General features: G+C 44.4%; 1 protein-coding gene across 3 annotated transcripts in view; it reads right to left on the bottom strand.

Annotated features, from left to right (window-relative positions):
- The window catches only part of C15H9orf153 (chromosome 15 C9orf153 homolog), a 37,284-nt gene extending 20,613 nt beyond the window's left edge, over positions 1-16,671 (bottom strand). For 2 of the 3 annotated variants that reach the window (XM_025360248.1, XM_025360250.1), the window contains exon 1: positions 16,564-16,671. The gene's annotated coding sequence lies outside the window, so the exon portion shown is untranslated. Of the gene's footprint in view, positions 1-13,186; positions 13,234-16,563 lie in introns of those variants that run through there. The other variant, XM_025360251.1, reaches the window with a different exon arrangement.
- Positions 16,672-17,819: the final 1,148 nt, after the last annotated feature.

Consider the following 17,819-nt stretch of genomic DNA (forward strand, 5'->3'; position numbering starts at 1 on the left):
GAGTGCAGTGGCCGGATCTCAGCTCACTGCAAGCTCCGCCTCCCGGGTTTACGCCATTCTCCTGCCTCAGCCTCCCGAGTAGCTGGGACTACAGGCGCCCGCCGCCTCGCCCGGCTAGTTTTTTGTATTTTTTTTTTAGTAGAGACGGGGTTTCACCGTGTTCGCCAGGATGGTCTCGATCTCCTGACCTCGTGATCCGCCCGTCTCGGCCTCCCAAAGTGCTGGGATTACAGGCTTGAGCCACCGCGCCCGGCCTTCTTTCTTACAATTCTTTGCACTTTTATATATTGTACAATGAAGATTTATTACTTTTGCAATTAAAAAAGACACATTTTCAAATCAGCAGAAAGAAAAAAAAAGACATGGATGAAGGCAGCTGTCTGTAGAAATTACACATCATGGGAGATTGCTTATAATGTTTCACTGAAGAATTATAGTTTAGGGGAGTCCAAATAAGGTGGCTTATTGCACTCCCTGAAGGGCCTGGGTGGCTGGACTGGGGCTCAGCAGCAAACCCTTACAGCCTGCCTGGGGCTGGAAGGGTAATGGGAAGTGAGTGCCAATGGGCACCATGTTTCTTTTGGGGATGACAGAAAAGTTGTCAAGTTAGATCGTGGTGTTGGTTGAACAACTCTGTGAATTTACTAAAAATCATTGAATTGTATGCTAAAAAGAGTGATTTTTATCTTATGTAAATTATACCTAAATAAAGCTGTTTTTTAAAGGAAACAAAAAATCTAGTCAGTTACATTGTGATCTGCTTGAAGGAAAACTATGTTAACAGAAGGACCTGCCTGCTACGTATAAAAGGGAATCTGGGCTGTTAGAATTTCGCAGGATGCACCCAGCACCACTCAGGGTAAGAGACCCTGATGGTGGGGCAGTTCAGTGCCCTGAGCATTATGTGTCTTATAATGAAGGCACCAGTGCACACAAACTCAATGATACTGACCACTGCTAAGAGCTATGAACACTAACTGATACTCTGTGAACATTTCTATATGCCTTTATAATCATGTGGTTCTAAGAACTTAAATGTATTATCCCATTTGATCCACTCAACAACGTTCTGACACATGTACCATTATAATCCTCATTTTACATTTGAAGAAATCGAAACACAGACAGGGTAAGCGCCCCTTTCCTAGCACAATAGAGCTAATAAGTAGCAAATCTGAGATGAAACCAGTAGTTTGACATCAGAACCCAGTTTTATATATTATGCTATCGTGGATAAATATGATCTTGTCACACATACATTTTTCAGTGCAATTTAATTTCCTTTTTTTTTTTTTGCGAGTCTTGCTCTGTCACCCAGGCTGGAGTGCAGTGGTGCTATCTCAGCTCACTGTAACCTCTGCCTCCTGGGTTCAAGCAATTCTCCCACCTCAGCCTCTCAGGTAGCTGGGACTACAGGTGCATACCACCATGCCCGGCTAATGTTTGTATTTTTAGTAGAGATGGGGTTTCACCATGCTGGCCAGGCTGGTCTTAAACTCCTGACCTCAAGTGATCCACCCACCTCAGCCTCCCAAAGTGGTGGAATTATACATGTGAGCCACTGCAACTGCACTAATTGTCTTTTCGTTTCTTTTCTTTTTGAGATGGAGTCTCCCTCTGTTGCCCAGGCTAGAGTGCAGTGGCACGATCTTGGCTCACTGCAACTTCCAACTCCTGGGTTCAAGCGATTCTTCTGCCTCAGCCTCCCGAGTAGCTGTATAGGTGTGCACCACCACTCCTGGCTAATTTTTGTATTTTTACTAAAGACAGGGTTTCACCATATTGGCCAGGCTGGTCTCGAACTCCTGACTGATTTGCCCGCCTTGGCCTCCCAAAGTGCTGGGATCACAGGTGTGAGCCACTGCGCCTGACCCTAATTTGCTTTTCTTTTGTGCCCCTACCCACTCTCCTCTGCCTTCTCATATTAACCCTTTCATGAAGTAACCTATATATTGAGCTTATTTTTTCTATGCTTATACAGACAGCCCCCTCTTTGCTTTTCCTACTAATGATGGAAAGTCTACCACCTAGTATACATACCTCTGTCCATCATGAGTGCTGCCTTATACTAGTTCTACAAGAACGTGTTCTGATTTCCACTTCAGCCCTGTCATTTAGCACACCCTAGGCCCTTCTGCCTGGGCACGAGAAAGAGATGCCAGGAGAGAACTGGGGCTGCGTGTTCCAGGTCCTGCCTGGAGCTGGCCTGCCTGGGAGACACTCATCCTCCTTTCTCCAGGTGGGGGATCCCCATCTATTTCAGGGTGCCAAGAATGGCTTTGGTTGTGGGAGGGAGATTGTTATCAAACAACTTGGGTCTGTCTGGTGAGCACAGCAAAGACAAATACTGACATCATGATTGTAGCAAGAGAAAGTGAGGCATGTATTATAGGAGGCTAAGCAAGGAAACTTGGGCAGTTCTCATGCTTAAGAACCAAACTCCCTGATGGCTTACATAGACAAGTTTTTATAAGTCCTTCCTTCCTTCCTTCCTTCCTTTCCTTCCTTTCCTTCCTCCCTTCTTTCCTTTCTCTCTCTCTCTCTCTCTCTTTTCAGAGATGGAGTCTCATTCTGTTGCCCAGACTGGAATACAGCAGCAAGATCTCAGCTCATGCAAACCTCCACCTCCTGGGTTCAAGCGATGCTCCTGCCTCAACCTCCCAAGTAGCTGGGATTACAGGTCTCCACCACCATGCCTGGCTAATTTTTCTATTTTTAGTAGAGACGGGACTTTACCATGTTGGTCAAGCTGGTCGTGAACTCCTGTTCTCAAGTGATCCTCCCACCTCGGACCCCCAAAGTCCTGGGATTACAGGCATGAGCCACCATGCCTGGCCTCTTGTGGAGTTTACAGGTCAGCAAGGGGGAACTTACAGAACATCATGTGTAATTCATAAGTTTGAAAGCTGTTAAGTGCAATGAAGGTTACCAGAGAGATCAGGGTGAAGAAGAGCGGGAGTGTGGTGATGGAGAGTTGCAACTTCAAATAGGGTGGTTGGGTTGACCTCATGGGAAGGTGACATTTGAGCCAAAGCCTGTAGAGTGACAGTGAGCCCTGAGAAAAACGAGGGAGAACCTTCCAGGCAGAAGGTCCAGCCAGGGCAAAGGTCATGTGCTGGAGGAAGAGCAGGTTGCAAGAGAAACAGGAGAGAGAGAGGAGGGAAAGGAAGAGAGCCCTGTCTTCTTAGGGCCTTGCAGAGAGGGGACTGAGGAGCCAGTGCAGGCTCAAAGAAAGACAGGATCTGGCTTACACTCTTGTTTTTTTCTTCTGCCACAAGACTTTCTTTGTGCAGCAGGTTGAGCTGAGTAGTTGGCACAGATTTGTTTCGTTTTGTTTTTCTAACTTACATTTATTCTTAAAGGAGCACTCTGGCTGCCATGTACAGCGTATAATTTATCAATTAGAAACTTATTAAAAATGCTGAATACGCCGGGCGCAGTGGCTCACGCCTGTAATCCCAGCACTTTGGAAGGCTGAGGCAGGCGGATCATGAGGTCAGGAGATTGAGACCATCCTGCCTAATACAGTGAAACCCTGTCTCGACTAAAAATACAAAAAATTACCCGGGCATGGTGGTGGGCGCCTGTAGTCCCAGCTACTCAGGAGGCTGAGGCAGGAGAATGGCGTGAACCCAGGAGGCGGAGCTTGCAGTGAGCCAAGATCGCGCCACTGTACTCCAGCCTGGGCAACAGAGCGAGACTCCGTCTCAAAAAAAAAAAAAATTGCTGAATGGATGCTAACAGTAATTGTATAGTGTAAGCCCACCATATAAAAAACGAAGCCAAATATGTATTTTATGTAGGAGAGAAAACACGTTTGTCTATCAAGTGAGAATCTATGCATAGTTGTGAATCCACAGAGCATCCTCTGGAAGGATGCACACCACTTTTTTTCGATGGATTCTCACTCTGTCACCCAGGCTGGAGTGCAGTGGTGTGATCTCGGCTCATGGCAATCTCCACCTCCCAGGTTCAAGTGATTCTCCTGCCTCAGTCTCCTGAGTAGCTGGGATTACAGGTACCCACCACCACACCTGGCTAATTTTTGTATTTTTAGTAGAGATGGGATTTTACCATGTTGGCCAGGCTGGTCTCGAACTCCTGACCTCAGGTAATCCATCCGCCTGGGCCTCCCAAAGTGTTGGGATTACAGGCGTGAACCACCACGCCCGGCCCCACTGGCCACATCTTAATAGAAGGGACTGAGCAGGAAGGCACAAAAGCGGGGCTTTGGCACTTTACTATTTCGAATGTTTTCCACTATTTGGATTTGTTTTTTACAGAAAGCATGTGTTCCTTCGATGATGTGTTGCAGACCAGGCTGCCTTCCTGTTTTGAGGAGAAATTAGTCTCTATAGAAAGTGTCTGTCGAGTTACTATTATACTCAGTCCCATGACAGACCCTTTGGGAAAATGAAACAATATTTGAAGCAATTCCTACTCTCGAGAGTATTTTTCGAGATAGATAAGTGGGCACAGGGGATTTTCTCTCTCCCTCCTGAATTCAACATGATGATAGAGAATAAATTAGATGTTCAAGTATAAACCTTCCACTACAACAGAAACAACTGTGGTATAATTTGAAATATATTTGGTCTCTGTCCCAAGTTCTGGCCATAGAGCACCTAAAACCCCTGTTTTTTTTTTTTTTTTTTTTTTTGAGACAGCGCTCTTGTTGTCCAGGCTGGAATGCAATGGCACGATCTCCGCTCACCGCAACCTCCGCCTCCCGGGTTCAAGCAATTTTCCTACCTCAGCCTCTCAGACCCTTAACTATGATCCCCCAGGCTCTAGCCACCTAACAGGTGACAGAACTGCATTTAGCAAGCCACATCGGCTGAATCTAACATTGAGAGTTCAGATTCACTTTCTTGCAGGCTTCCAGCACCATCTGGCTACATTGTTGTTAGGCTTTTCTAATAACAACTGGTCCCCATACTCATAGACAGTTGCTTTGCAACTACCATATTGCATCAATGTCACATTGTCACATTTCTGAAAAGCAGGCTGCATCTCACAATCAATCGGTCTCACAGTTGATGCTGGCCCAGTGGCCTCCAGACTAGTTCCTATGACCTAGATCTACATGAAATTGGACATAGTTGTTCATAAGGCCATCCATTCACCTTATATACACACATTATGGAGAGTACAAGTTGAGTTTAATTGCTGTTTCAAGTGCTTTCTAGATCTGTACCATCCAATATGGTAACCACTAGCCAAATGTGGTTACTGAGAGCTTGCAGTGTGAGTAGTCCAAATTGACATGTGCTGAAGCATGAAAACAGAATGAAAAGTATCTCCTTAGGGATTTTCATATCAATTACATACAGAAAAGATAATATTTTAGATACACTGAGTTAAATAAAATATAGTGTTAAAATTAATTTTGCCTGTATCTTTCACCTTTTCTCTTTCAAAATAATTTTTTTTTTTTTTTTTGTAGAGACAGGGTCTTGCTTTGTTGCCTGGCTGGTCTCGAACTCCTGACCTCAGGTGATCCTCCCATCTCGGTCTCTCACAGTGCTGGGATTACAGGTGTGAGTCATTATGCTGGCCTCGTTCACCTTTTCTAAGCTGGCTATCTGGAATATTTAAAATCACATAAATGACTTGCATTCTATTTCTATTGGACAATGCTGATCTCAAAGATAATACTGATTTAGTAGTGGTCATGATAGACACTGAATAAGGCAGTGGATGTATGATAAAAATCAATGCCTAAATAGATCTAAAAGAGCTCTTCTTCTCTAAAACAAAGTAGATATAAAATAAAAATTTAAAGTGATTACAGAGCATGTCAGAGTTTAAATGGGAGTGTTTTCTTTCTTGGTGAATAATTATAAAGGTCTGTGAGCCCCAAACCCAGATGAAGAATGTCGGGAACGCCACTGAAGCCTTCTGTCTCCATCCTCAGTTCCATCTTTCTCCCTCCCTAATCCCAGGGATAACCACTCTCCCGAATTTTGTGTTTAGCATTCTCCTTTTTTATTTCCATTTTTCACATGTGCATGTATCCCTGACAACGTACTATATTGTCATTTTTGCATGTGTTCGAACCTTATGTAAACAAAAGTGTCCTATAGATTTCTCTTCAAGCTTACACCTCTCTTTTTTTGAGCGGAGTTTCACTCTTGTCGCCCAGGCTGGAGTGCAATGGCACAATCCCAGCTCACTGCAATCTCTGCCTCCCAGGTTTAAGAGATTCTCCTGCCTCAGTCTCCTGAGTAGCTGGGATTACAGGTGCCGGCCACCACAACCAACTAATTTTTGTGTTTTTAGTAGGGATGGGGTTTCGCCATGTTGGCCAGGCTGGTCTTGAACTCCTGACCTCAGGTGATCCGCCCACCTTAGTCTCCCAAAGTGCTGGGATTACAGGCATGAGTTACCATGCCCAGCCACATCTCCCTTTTAAAAATTTTATTTTTAATCATGGTAAAATACATATCACAAAATTCACCATCTTAACCATTTGTAAGTGTAGTATTCAGCAGTGTTAACTGCATGTGCATCATTGTGTAACGAATCTCCAGAAGCCTTTCATCTTGTAAAACTGAAATGTTATACTCACTGAGAAACTCCCACTTCTCCCGTCCCCCTAAACCCTGGCAGCCACCATTCTGCGTCCTGTCTCTGAGTGTGACTACTCTAGGACCCTCATATTAGTGAAATCATACAGTATTGGTTTTTTGGGGACTAGCTTATTTCACTTAGTACGATATCCTCTGGGTTCATCCACGTTATAGAGTAATACTCCATTGTGGGTTGCACACCTCATTTTGTTTATCCATTCATCTGTGGAGGGAAAAGTGAGTAGCTTTCACCTCTTCGGGATTGTGAATAAAGCTGCTCTGAAGGTATATGCTCCCTATTTTTAGTGTCACCTGGAATTAGGTTTTCTTTTTTACTTGCCTGCAAATCACTCTAACTGATCTATTCAGGGCATCAGCACAGAATTCTAGGCAAGTAAAAAGAAAAGATTTATCACAATTCTCAAAGTAAAATCATGACTTTACAAATGATGGTTTCCTGTGAGAGGAGATGCTCACATTCCTGTTTTCCGCTAAGGAATTCTGATGATACTTGGGCACTGGGTCAGTTTGTCAGTTTCCACATCCCACAGCTTTCTTTTCACCTTATTTCTATTAATTTACAAAACCTCAGCTCCCAGTTATAAGTCTCCCGCAGTGACAGCTAGTGTTTGGTGGCTCTGCCAGGTGGCTTACAATTTACTCATGTGACAAACATGTCACCGAGTTCTCTACAAAAGCAAACATTACGGGGTGATTTCCCTCTGAAGTCTCCTCTCACTGCCATGTCATGTTCATCTGCTGAGCAGTTGATCGTCTCAGCTGAGGACAGCTTGGCAAAGAGATAATAAATCCATGCTTGGTTGTATTTGCCTTGGAAAGATTTTTTCAGGTTCTCTTGCAGCATTTGAATGTAATTTTAAAGGACACTCAATCACATGCCACTGATTTCTGTGCCTGAGGGGTGAAAGAGTTTACTAAGGATTTGGAAAAAGTGACGCCCTCTGCAGTGCAACCATTGTACTACAGCTTGGACTTCTAAGACAGCCTGACACGGCGTCTTCCACATTAATAGTGCAGACTTTTCGGTCCTGACAAGCAGGGTCAGGCTATAGAAGGTCATGATTACTTGGTGAAGACCCTCGGTGCCGCAAGCAGCCACTTAAAGCAGCCAAACTGGACTCGTGGATTAACACATGAAATAATTTTTTAAAAAATCTCATTTGCATTTCAAAAACCTTAACAAGTACTACTTTTCTCTCAACATCTAATTGTCCTGAGCATGAAAACAGGGTATAAAATGTATATGTGTTATTTAAATAACAAAAATACAAGCCACAAATAATAAAAATGCACTCACCAATGGGTTAACAAACAGTATCATGAGACCTCCGGATGGCCATCTGCAAGTGAATCCCCTCCCTCCAACCACAGGCTACCCCATTCTCAGTTCTATGGGCATCATTGTCTTGTTATTCTCTGCAGTTTTGCTATTGATTTACATGTTCCTATCATGACAGCATTTACTTTTGAAAATGGAGTAGCAAGACGTGGAGGAAAGGGAAAGCAATGTTTCCCAAGCTAGAATCAGGCTCCCAGGGGACAGAGATCTGCATAGAGGCAGGTCCCCGTCTGGCTGCCACTTCCTGCGAGTTCACACGGGTCTCTTTGGGGAAGCCAAAGGGCAACGTTGTGACTTAGCCCTGGATAACAGCCCCACTGTTGGGATGTCTGGTAGGACTCCACAGTGGGCCAGAGACAGCAACCCAGCCAAAATGCAGTCCGGGAACCGCACTGCTCTACACTGTTTGTATTTTCTCTAATTTTTGCTCCCTATGGCCAAGTATCAAATCTCAGGAGGAGATCAAAGCAGAGCTCTTTGGCGTCCAATGAATTCTCTCTCGCTCTCTCCTCTCTCTCTCTCGCTCTCTCCTCTCTCTCTCGCTCTCCTCTCTCCCTCGCTCTCTCTCCTCTCTCTCTCTCACTCTCTCCTGCTCTCTCTCCTCTCTGTCTCTCTCTCCCCTCTCTTTCGCTGTCTCCTCTCTCTCTCTCGCTCTCTCTCCTCTCTCTCTCTCTCGCTCTCGCTTTTTTTTTCCCACCAGGTTGCCAGGCTGTCTTTTTCATCGTTTTCTTGTGCACATTCCTCTGCTTTATCTTCTAACCTTCCTATTTTGTTTTCATTCACTTAGCTTATAAGAGTTGTTTTTAGGCTGGGCGCGGTGGCTCACATCTGTAATCTCAGCACTTTGGGAGGCTGAAGCGGGTGGATGGCTTGAGCCCAGGATTTTGAAACCAGCCTGGGTAACATGGCAAAAACCTGTCTCTACAAAAAACACAAAACTTAGCCAGGCAGAGTGGTGCACCCGTAGTCCCAGCTACATGTGAGGCTAAGGTGGGAGGATCCATTGAGCCCTGGAGACTGAGGCTGTAGTGAGCCATGATCATGCCTCTCCACGCCAGCCTGGACAACAGAGTGAGACCCTTTCTAAATAAATAAGATTTAAAAAGAGCTGTTTTTATCCCGAGTGTTCCTTTTCCTGTCATTCATTCACGTTTCATGATGCAAAATTATCTTCTCTTATCCCTCAATGATACTCTGATTGTTCTTTTGAAGTTTTCTTCTGCCAACATAGTCTATCTTTTTTGTCCCTGTTTGTTTTGGTCCCTACTTTCCATTATAAAGGCAGTCCTCTGATGGTCTGGGGATCATTGGTCGTCTGCTCAGTGAGAGTGAAACGCTAAAAAGCTGGCGGGGGGCTCTGCGCACGTTGTTGGGACTCACAGACTTTGGGTGAATCCTTTGGGGGAGGGTCCCTTGATGTGATGAGTATCTTTAGGTTTTTCCTGAGCTGGTAGGATTCCCTGGAGATTTCCATTTGTCTGCACTGAGGGTAGAGGTTGCACTTATTATTTATTCGCACAAATTATTTGTTTTTTCTACTTTTTGTTTGTTTTGAGACAGTCTCTCTCTGCCGTCCAGGCTGGAGAGCAGTGGCACGATCTCGGCTCACTGCAAGCTCCGCCTCCCGGGTTCACGCCATTCTCCTGCCTCAGCCTCCCGAGTAGCTGGGACTACAGGTGCCGCCACCACGCCCGGGTAATTTTTTATATTTTTAGTAGAGACAGGGTTTCACTGCGTTAGCCAGGATGGTCTCGATCTCCTGACCTCGTGATCCTCCCACCTCGGCCTCCCAAAGTGCTGGGATTACAGGCGTGAGCCACTGCGCCTGGCCTAATCTTCCTTTTTTATTAAGAGACAAGAGTCCTGCTATTTTGACCAGGGTGGAGTGAAGTGGCTATTCATAGATGTAGCCATAGCTCATAGCAGCCTCAAACTCCTGGGCTCAAGCAATCCTCCTGCCTCACCCTCCCAAGTAGTTGGGACTACAGGCGTGAGCCACTGCAGCTGGCCAAATGTTTAATAATAATTGTTTTTTAGAATATGTTTACTTAGAAAAGTTTTATCAAATCTTTTTGGTAATAAAAACTCCTAGAGTTGCCGGGCGCGGTGGCTCAAGCCTGTAATCCCAGCACTTTGGGAGGCCGAGACGGGTGGATCACGAGGTCAGAAGATCGAGACCATCCTGGCGAACACGGTGAAACCCCGTCTCTACTAAAAAATACAAAAAACTAGCCGGGCGAGATGGCGGGCGCCTGTAGTCCCAGTTACTTGGGAGGCTGAGGCAGGAGAATGGCGTAAACCCGGGAGGCGGAGCTTGCAGTGAGCTGAGATCCGGCCACTGCACTCCAGCCCGGGCGACAGAGCGAGACTCCGTCTCAAAAAAAAAAAAAAAACAAAAAACAAAAAAAAAACAAAAAAAAAAACTCCTAGAGTTTTGCTAAGCTAAATTAAATAATGGATATTCGTTAGCTATCTAGATGATACCCAAATACGATATAATGCCAAGATATTACTGATTAAATATGAGTTTAAGCTCCTATAATTTTGGCTTCCTATTTTAGAGAAATAAAACTTATTTAGATCTGTTAGTAAATATGTCCTGTTTCACACTGAAATACTGTTTTGTTAGAAAGCCTATGTTTCTAAAATAAAATGTGTATCATAAATTGTTAGTATGTGACTAACAGTTAAAATTGCTTACTTTCTAGGTTTTCTAAGAGTTAACATCGTAGTTAATATATATATAAACTAAAACTACCGAGTATAAGATAAACAATTTTGAATGCACAGTGTAATAAGAAAAGTAGAATGTGGTTTTGGAAAAAAATTATAAAACATGAGAATGTGGTTTTTGTTAAAGCGAATATAATTGTGTCAGTTTAGAGGTTTTGAAAGTCTTTTTTTTAATTAAAGGAATAAAAAATAGATAAACCTAAATGGAAATAAAAAATTGGAGAAAGAAAGAATAAAAAAATTGTAAGAGGTTAAAAAAGGTTTATGGAAATCTTATCATGTGTGGTCAAAACTGATTACAATTGAATGGATCCGTTTATCAGGTTTTATTAAAGTTAGTTTTAGCCTTAATACACTGATGCAAAGGCAAAATTCGGTTTCCTCTTTTAAACAAGATTTCCAGGTAGTATTAACAAGAGATAGTAAAAGGTTTTACTTTAGCTTTTAGGTAAACTAAACACACACACATACACACACACACACACACACACACGAGAGAGAGAGACAGGAGATGGGGAGAAGACGGAAGACGAGACAGATTCGGAGACAGATTCTGTTGGTCTCATGCTGTCATTATTTGGTCTTTTTTGTTTTGTTTTGAGATGGAGTCTCACTCTGTTGCCGAGGCTGGGGTGCAGTGGCGCCATCTTGGCCCACTGCAACCTCTGCCTCCTGGGTCCAAGAGATCTTCCTGCCTCAGCTTTCCAAGTAGCTGGGATTACAAGTGTGTGCCACCACAACCAGCTCATTTTTGTATTTTTAGTAGAGACAGAGTTTAGATTAGAACAACTAGTTTATAGATAGAACATTCCAGATGTTAATCTTTGTTTTTCTTCTGTAGAAATGCCTCTTATTAAAGATCTGTTTACCTGCATAGTATAGAGAAGCCTAGCCCATCTGCAATGCCAACTTCTGGAATGGGAGAAAATGGTTTCACTGAACTGATCTATTCTCAGAACCAAGAGATTTGGCCGGGCACAGTGACTCACACCTGTTATCCCAGCACTTTGGAAGGCCAAGATGGGTGGATCACCTGAGGCCAGGAATTTGAGACCAGCCAGCCAGCCTGGTAAACATGGTGAAACCCCGTCTCTACCAAAAATAGAAAAATTAGCTGGGCATGGTGATGCATGCCTGTAGTCCCAGCTACTCAGGAGGCTTAGGTGGGAAAATGGCTTGAACCCAGGAGGTAGAGGTTGCAGTGAGCTGAGATTCGGCCACTGCACTCCAGCCTGGGCGACAGAGAGAGACTCTGTCTCAAAAAAAAAAAAAAAAAAAAAGAAAAGAAAAGAAAAAGAAATAAGAAATAAGAGACTAATTCAAGAATATATGGACAATATATTTAAATTTGCTCTTTTTCGCTTGTCCCAAATTTTTCCCACTCCTTTGCCTATCTCTAACAACTTCTAACCCAAATCTCTGTAAAGCCATGAACATGGCTTTTAATATGTGAAAGTTTTTTAAAGTTTCGAAGTAGGACTGACAAAAACAGTTTTACCCCCAAAATATCCTTCTTTGATATATTTTGAGGTGTCTGTTCAGAGAACCAGCAAACAGAAGTAGCCCTGCAAAGCTGTCTTTCGTGGGGAGATTTGCATCTGTATGGAATCTGCCTTGATGCAGCCTGGCTTCTTCTGAGCCTTGTTTGATCTAGGAAAAATTGACACCTGAGAGCTTGACACCTTTGAAGGTCGGAAACATTTACCATCTATTCTTTCTGAAGGCTGCTACCTGTGAGGCTTCATCTACATAGCAAGACCACCTTTGCTAGCCAGGCCTCCTCTTCTCTCCCCGCCATAACCTGTCATGCACCATAACCTGATTTACCACCATAACTTGTTTTGGGCCGTTCTCTGAGCTCCCATTCTGTTGGTAACCTCAAGATGGTATGTAAGCTTCTGTACCCCCACTGGGCATTTGGAGTAATCACTCTGTGGTTCTTTCCTATGTGCACATTATAAAATTCGTACTCCTTTTCTCCAATAAATCTGCCTTTTGTGAGTTATGTTTTTCAGCAAAACTTCAGAGGGCAAAAAGGACATTTTTCCCTTGGCTCCTGCAGGTGTATTGTTTTTTGAGCCCTAACAAGCCCTCATCTGGCCAGGTTTTTGTTGTTGTCGTTGTTTTCTTTTTTTTTTGAGATGGAGTCACGCTCTGTTGCCCAGGTGGGAGTGCAGTGGCACTATCTCAGCTCACTGCAAGCTCTGCCTCTCAGGTTCACACCATTCTCCTGCCTCAACCTCCCGAGTAGCTGGGACTACAGGTGCCCGCGGCCACACCTGGCTAATTTTTTGTATTTTTTAGTAGAGATGGGTTTTCACTGTGTTAGCCAGGATGGTCTTGATCTGCTGACCTCGTGATCTGCCCGCCTGGGCCTCCCAAAGTGCTGGGATTATAGGCGTGAGCCACCGTGCCTGGTCCCTGGCCAGGTCTTATACTTTGCTCAGGGGACTTGGGGAAGGAGAACTTTGATTTAATCTAACACGTTTTTCAGATGTTCATTGTGGTACTTCTTACTCACTTTCACTTTTCAGCTGCCTCTGCAAGATCATCACACCTGCAGATCTGCTTGACGCAGTGAGTCCTGGTTGCCATCCTACATCATTCTGGAATCATGAGCGCTGTGTGTGTTCATAGATGATTCTGATGTGTGGAATATCTACTACTGTCTCCATCATTATTTTAGGTTTCAATGAATACTTTTGAGCCACTGATTCAATCTAATATGACCCAATAGCAATGATAAAGACTGTAGATTTACTAAACAGAAATAAGCAAATGTTGCGAAACATATATTAACCAGAATGAACTGTATCCTGTTAATTGAATGTTATTTAAGAACATTTGATTAATATCATCTTCGTGGAAAATGCTCAACATTTAAATATGCAGGGGCTATTAGGAACAAAATGAGATTTCTGGGAAATCATTACTTTGTTACATTTTCAATTTATGAAGCGTGACTACAACTGTTTCATTTGGGAAAGGAAAGTAGCTCAGAGTGGTCGGAAGAATCTGAGGAATGCAAAATTTATCAGAGAGACAGGAGAGTCTCATTAACCCTATGCACAGGGTTAATTGTTTAAAGGCATTTTGTACTTTTCTTTTATTCCCTGTAGTTTCCAGACTAGCTGATAAATTACCTAAAATGCTATGAGTTGCACAATGTGACCCTCACCCATATCTTCATGTTTCTGGAATCTGTGATACAAAGAACAACGTACAGCCAATCAATTGCTTATGCTATTTTGAGTCACGGTGGCATGCACCTGTAATCCCAGCTACACGGGAGGCTGAGGTGAGAGATCACTTGAGTACAGGAGTTCAAGACCAGCCTGGGTAACACAAGGAAACCTCGTCTCAACAAGAAGTAGAAGAAAAAAGAAGCTTACGGTATTTTAATGAACCAATGTAAATACTTGGTAAACAACTTTAGAACTACCCCTTCTTCTTTCCCTTTAAAAACCCACTTATAATTGCAGATTGGAGCATATATTCTGGGCAACTTGAATCAATGTCCCCAGGGTTGCAATCTTCAAACTTGGCTCACATAAGCTCTCTACTTACATTAATTTTGCCTCGGCTTCTTCCTTTAGGCCAACACATTGCCTTTTCCTCTGAAACCCCAAAGCAGCTGGGCTCACTGCAGCGATTACGGGGTTCCATGCTTTGGGAGTGCTGGTCTAAGTGAGAAGACTCCTTGGTGAGGAGATGAGAGCCCACAGGAACCTGAAGATTCCCCTGCAGAACGCAGGCCTTTTAAACTCCTCCCTCGTGGCTTTCACTTGGAATCAGCTGGAGGCTCCATCAAGCCAAACAAGACAACATCTGCCCCTTTTTCAGTTCTCTCAGCTGTCGCTTTTCATCTAGACTTCATCAGCTCCTGCCTGGTCTTTCCCCAAAATGCCTAATGGGCTTTCCTGGTTGATTCCCTTGATTTCTTGCCCTTGAGTCTGGCTGTCTTCCCAGGGGAGCCGCTTGTCTGGCGTGGCAGCCGGCACAGAGTAGGCACTCAGTCATTTTAGGCCTTCTGCTCTAGTTGTCAGAGGGTGAATTGACAACACGATTGACAGGGAATGCAATTTGCTACTACTGATATAACAATCAGAACCGAAAATATGACAGTCAGACTTAGCTCCTCAGAGAGAGGGGAAAAGTCTGTGATCTTGGCCAGGAATAGATCAGTTGAGTGCATTTATATACCAACACAATGGATGACAAAGGTGACAGTGCCCTGTCATGATGGCTTCAGGGAATGAGCGGTGTGGGCAGCTCAAACAACCCATCTTGTGCTAACATGGAGGGAGAGAGCTCATCAATCCTGAGCAGATATTAGATGCAGAGGCCAGATTACTTTGTGTGGGTTTTATAGCTGTGCACACTCAACTATTAAGGACAACCTTTATTACTAAAATTTTTATAGTACGGGCGTGGTGGCTCACGCCCATAATCCCAGCACTTTGGGAGGCCGAGGGGGGCAGGTCACGGGGTCAGGAGATCAAGACCATCCTGGGTAACATGGTGAAACTCTGTGTGCACTAAAAATACAAAAATTAGCCGGGCGTGGTGGCGGGCGCCTGTAGTCCCAGCTAGTCGGGAGGCTGAGGCAGGAGAATCATTTGAACCCAGGAGGCAGAAGTTGCAGTGAGCTGAGATCGTGCCATTGCACTCCAGCCTGGGTGACAGAGCAAGACTCCGTCTTAAAAAAAAAAAGGAAAAATTAACTCTGTCATAGAGGATGAAACTCTCAATCCCTCCTTTGAAATAATTACTTTTAGAGAGCTTGTTTGGAGGTTCTAGCAGGGCAGTGCATCTACTCATATACCCTTGGCCAAAGAACGGCCCTCCTCTACTGGTCGTCCGCAGCGTCTGGAGGGACGCGTGGAGTGATGAGGGAGGAAGGGGACACCCACCTCGCGAGCCAGATCAGACAAATTAACCCTGGCCATCAGTGGGGTGACAGATGTTGCAGCCAGATCACCCTCACATCTGGAAATAATTGCTCTAAAACGCAGTATTTGAAAACCTGAATTTTCTTGGGTAAGCAACTATTATATTGCTAATTTAACGAAAGACTTTTAAAAAAAATTAATTACTTAATTTTTAGAGCAATTTTAGAATTGGTTAGAAAGTACAGTGTTCCCACACCCTGCCTTGCCTGCACCATACACACAGCTTCCCCCCTTTTTTTACTACGTATGTTTGTGTGGTACATTTGTTATACTTGATAAGCCCATATCAACGCATGGTTATTAACTAAAGCCCATACTTCAGAGTTTACATTAGGGTCCATTCTTGGTGCTGGGCATTCTATTTGAGATGTCACAATGTGCAATTACATATATGCACTTTTATAGTATCATACACAGCAGTGTTGCTGTCATTGTTTTTCTCACTCTATCACCCCAGCTGGGGTGCAGTGGCGTGAACACAGGTCACTGCAGCCTCAACCTCCTGGGCTCGGTTGATCTTCCCACTCAGCCTCCCAAGTGGCAGAGGAAAGAGAAAGGACACTGGGTGTGAGGGAGGGGTGCAAAGTCAGGACCAAGCATCCATGGGAATACGGGGACGATGAAGGCACAGAGGCTGGGGAGAGAGGGCAGGGCTGTCAGTGTTGAAGGCTGGAAGGGATGAGGGTGTCTACAGGCTCGGCACGATCAACTGGGTTCCAGCTTCTGTGACCTGCCTGGAGGAAGACGAAACAGGCTCCTCATCCTTATTGGTAAAGATAAACCCAAACCCCATCTCACCTCTCAGCTCTGGTCTTCCCACCCTGACCACTAACCACCTCACTCCATGCCTCCTTGCCAAGCCTAGGCTGGCTTAGCTTTCGCTGCTCTGTGGTCTCACAGTGCCCTGTGGCTATGGCTGTAGCTGCACTTACCACTCTGCACTTACCACTTGTCTTACAGTTGTCTCTTCACCTGGTCATATCTGTCTTGAGTCTCTGCACTCCCAGGGCAGAGGCTGAGTCTCATTCATCCGGCAGCCCCAAGGCCCAGCCCCACTCCTAGCATGTGTCATTGCTTAGTGTTGAGTAAGTGACTGTCCATTGTGACATGTGGACATCCTCAAGGTCACATAAACAGCTATATGACACTAAGCGATGGGGAATTAGCTTGCTGCTTGGTGGGGGATGGGAGAATAATAGGTGGGAAGATGGTGGAGGACGATGGAAAGGCATTTTTAAAGAGTGAACATTGAGTAGCTGAGTAGCTGAATTGTGAATGCAATTTCTTTTTTTTTTTTTTCTGCCTCAGTCTGTGGCTGGGACCCCAGGTGCACGCCACCACGCCTGGCTAATTTATGTATTTTTCTGCAGAGATGGGGTTTCCCCATGTTGCCCAGACTGGCGTGAATATCACTTCTTTTCTTTTATTTTCTTTTTTTTTGAGACGGAGTCTTGCTCTGTCGCCCAGGCTGGAGTGCAGTGGCGCGAGCTCGGCTCACTGCAAGCTCCGCCTCCTGGGTTCACGCCATTCTCCTGCCTCAGCCTCCCGAGTAGCTGGGACTACAGGTGCTGTGAATATAATTTCTAATCAGTCAAGTTTTTCCTTCTACAGACATGGGCAAAGTGCAAATAAGAAATTGAGGGAGATAATAGGAGGTAGAGCTATGCTCTTTGCACCTGGCCAGCTATGGGGAGAAGTGGACCAGGGGCTGCTTGGCCGTGCAAATTCTCTCCCTGAGCCATGCAGCTGTGCTCCAGACTCTGTCCCCACCCCTGGGATGTCCTTGTGGCAATCACTGAAAATTTTCCTGAAACAGCCATTTCCCCAGAATGCAGTCTACTGGGTATTTAGTCTAATTGAGTTAACAACTCGTGAACACTGTGGCGACATATCCATAACATGAAACTTACCATGTTAACCCGTTTTAGGTACACAGTTCTGTGACATTCAGTACATTCACATTGTTGTACTACAGGCACTGCCTTCCATCTCCAGAGCTTTTTCGTCTTTTCCAACTGAATCTGTGTCCATGAAATTAATTTCTCAGCCCCTGTCCCCAGTCAATGGACACCTGGGTTGTTCCTACCTTTTGGCTATTGTGAATAATGCTGTTATGAACACGGATGTACAAGAAAGTTAATAATTTTAAGCAGAATTTAAGAAATACAGAAGATTCTTCCAATGAGAAAATATTTCAAAAGC

Source organism: Theropithecus gelada, chromosome 15 (genome assembly GCF_003255815.1).
Source record: "Theropithecus gelada isolate Dixy chromosome 15, Tgel_1.0, whole genome shotgun sequence".
NCBI classification, from domain to species: domain Eukaryota; kingdom Metazoa; phylum Chordata; class Mammalia; order Primates; family Cercopithecidae; genus Theropithecus; species Theropithecus gelada.